Source organism: Cebus imitator, unplaced genomic scaffold (genome assembly GCF_001604975.1).
Source record: "Cebus imitator isolate Cc_AM_T3 unplaced genomic scaffold, Cebus_imitator-1.0 Scaffold82, whole genome shotgun sequence".
Lineage (NCBI taxonomy): Eukaryota > Metazoa > Chordata > Mammalia > Primates > Cebidae > Cebus > Cebus imitator.
This window is the reverse complement of record NW_016107397.1, coordinates 6,626,788-6,630,171: the sequence shown is the minus strand read 5'-3', so window position 1 is coordinate 6,630,171 and position 3,384 is coordinate 6,626,788.

Genomic DNA, 3,384 nt, shown 5'->3' with positions numbered 1-3,384 from the left:
TTTTTTTGAGACAGAGTCTCATTCTGTTGCCCATGCTGGAGTGGTTCACTGCAACCGCCAACTCCTGGCCCCAAGTGATCCTCTCACTCTGGCCTCCTGAATAGCTAGGAGTACTGGCATGTGCCACCATATCATGCTAGGTTTTTAAAAATATTATTATTGCAGAGATGGAGTCTTGCTATGTTGTCCAGGCTGGGCTTGAACTCGTGGCCTTAATTGATCTGCCTGCCTCAGCCTTCCAAAGTGCTAGGATTATAGGCATGAGCCACCACGCCCTGCCCAAAGTTCAGTTTGATTTCATTGTCAAGGCTCTTCTACCTCAGCCCCTCCCCTGGCTCTGGGATTTCCCATCAGAAGATGGGCTTGTGCCGTTTCATCTTCAGAATCAGCAACGAGTCCACTCAGCATCAGGCAGATGACTTAGTGGGCAGTTCTCGCTTGGCTTCTGGCTGTGGGTGATTCAGATAAAGTCCAAGTAGCAGGCCAGTCGCGGTGGCTCACACCTGTAATCCCATCACTTTGGGAGGCTGAGGTGGGTGGATTGCTTGAGGCCAGGAGTTCAAGACCAGCCTGGCCAATGGTGAAACCCTGTCTCTACTGAAAATACAAAAATTGGGCCTGGCGTGGTGGCTCACGCCTGTAATCCCAGCACTTTGGGAGGCCGAGGCGGGCAGATCACGAGGTCAGGAGTTCGAGATCAGCCTGGCCAACGTAGTGAAACCCTGTCTCTACTAAAAATAAAAAAATTAGCCGGGACTCAGGAGGCTGAGACAGGAGAATCGCTTGAACCTGGGAGGTGTAGGTTGCAGTAAGCCAAGATCACACCATGGCATTCTAGCCTGGGCAACAGAGCAAGACTCTGTCTCAAATAAATAAGTAAATAAAAATACAAAAATTAGCCGGGCATCGTGATGCATGCTTATGGTCCCAGCTGCTTGAGAGGCTGAGGCAGAAGAATCGCTTGAGCTTGTGAGGCGGAGGTTGCAGTGAGCCGAGGTCACACCATTGCACTGCAGCCTGGGCAACAGAGCAAAATGTCATCTCAAAACAAAGAAAAACAAAGTTCAAGTCCAAGTAGCAAGAGGACTTTCAGTGAAACCATCTTTCCCCGGTCTTCCTTCTCTTCCATAATCTAGTTACTAGAGAGTAATTTTTCCTTTTAATTCTCAGTAGTGCTGTGGCTGTTTTCCAGAGCAGGCCAAAGCACGTTTCACCTTTTTCTATTTTCTTTCATTCTAATCACAAAATCCCTCCAGGCTAAGGCTCCTTCTCAGAAACCTGGCAATTAGAAGAGGAAGCTGTCTACTCCTAACACTTCATTTGTAGCCCCATTATAAATAATTAACCTGAAGTTATGCTCAGAAAACAAATAGATGGGGTGCAGTTGGCAGGGCTGCATAGATTTTTCTCATGGGTTTTTACCCCATTCACAAAATCCGGGAAGCGGATACAGCCCTTTCCATTAGCAGAAATGAGCTGTCTGCTCTTGAATGCTTAGAGAGGAAACCACAGCCGAGCCACTTTTCTTATGCACTTAAACTTGATATGTGCCCATGGAGCCGTTGTCTGAGACCCTGGACAGCATTTCCTCCTACCAGGATCTCACAGGCCTCCTAAGGATAGGGCTTGGCTCCTGCTGCCACTGCACGCACTGATTCTGATCCTCTGCCAAGTCAGTCTTGTCCCTGGGGATGACAGTGGTGGGTGGATTCAGAAGGGGTTGCGGTCACCTCAACTCAGATTTAGTTCTCGGCTAAAACAGTCGAGGTAAATATGAGTCTGGTATTGTTGCTTTTGTGTTTTTTTTTTGAGATAGAGTCTCACTCTGTCACCCAGGCTGGAGTGCAGTGGCTCGATCTCCGCTCGCTGCAACCTCCGCCTCCCAGGTTCAAGCAATCTCCTGCCTCAGCCTCCCGAGTAGCTTGGATTACAGGTGCCCGCCACCATGCCCGGCTAATTTTTGTTTTTGTTTTGAGACAACATTTCGCTCTTTTTGCCCAGGCTGGAGAGTGATGGTGTGACCTCAGCTCACTGCAATATCTGCCTTTCAGGTCCAAGGGATTCTCCTGCCTCAGTCTCCCGAGTGTCTGAGATTACAGGCGCCCACCACCATGCCTGGCTAATTTTTTGTATTTTTAGTAGAGATGGGGTTTCACCATGTTACCCAGGCTGGTCTTGAACTCCTGCCCTCAGGTGATCCACCCACCTCGGCCTCCCAAAGTGCTGAGATTATAGGTGTGAGCCACTGCGCCCGGCCTAATTTTTGTATTTTTTAGTAGGGATGTGTTTTCACCATGTTGGTCGGGCTGGTCTCGAACTCCTGACCTCAAATGATCTGTCTGCCTCAGCCTCCAAAAGTTCTGGGATTATGAAAATTTTTGAAATAGAGGTGAAATTCACATAACATGAAATTAACCATTGTATTAGTCCGTTTTCATGCTACTGATAATGGCATACCTGATACTCTGTAATTTATAAAGAAAAAGAGGTTTAATGGACTTACAGTTTCACATGGCTAGAGAGTCCTCACAATCATGGTAGAAGGCAAGGGAAGAACAAAAAGGCATGTCTTACATGGCAGCAGGCAAAGAGAGAAAATGAGAGCCAAGTGAAAGGTGTTTCCCCTTATAAAACCATCAGATCAGGCCAGGCGAGGTGGCTTATGGCTGTAATCCCAGCACTGTGGAAGGCCGAGTGGGGCTGATCATGAGGTCAGGAGTTCAAGACCAGCCTGACCAACATGGTCAAATGCCATCTCTACTAGAAGTACAAAAATTAGCCAGGCATGGTGGTGCATGCCTGTAGTCCCAGCTACTCTGGAGGCTGAGGCAGGCAAATTGCGTGAATGCAGGAGGTGGTTGCAGTGAGCTGAGATGGCGCCACTGCACTCCAGCCTGGAGACAGAGCAAAACTCTATCTCAAAAAAAATAAAAATAAAAAAACCCAAGAAAACAAAAACATCAGATCTCATGAAGCAAACCAGAAAAACAGTATGGGGGAAACACCCCCACAATTCAGTTATTTCCCACTGTGTCTCTCCCACAACACATGGGAATTATGGCAGCTATAAATGAGATTTGGGTGGGGACACAGCCAAATCATAACAACCATTTTAGCCACAAAAGGACTAATCCTGTATGATTCCACTTATATGAGATCCCTAGAATAGTCAAATTTGTAGAGATAGAAGGTAGAATGGTGGTTGCCAGAGGAGGGAGAATGGGGAGTGAGTGTTTAATGAGTGCAGTTTCAGATTGGGAAGATGAGAAAGTTCTGGAGATGGATGGTGGTAATGGTTGCCTAACACTGTGAATGTGTTTAGTGCTGCTCAAATTGTTGCTTGCAAATGGTTAAAATGGTAAAATGTACACATACTACATAAAA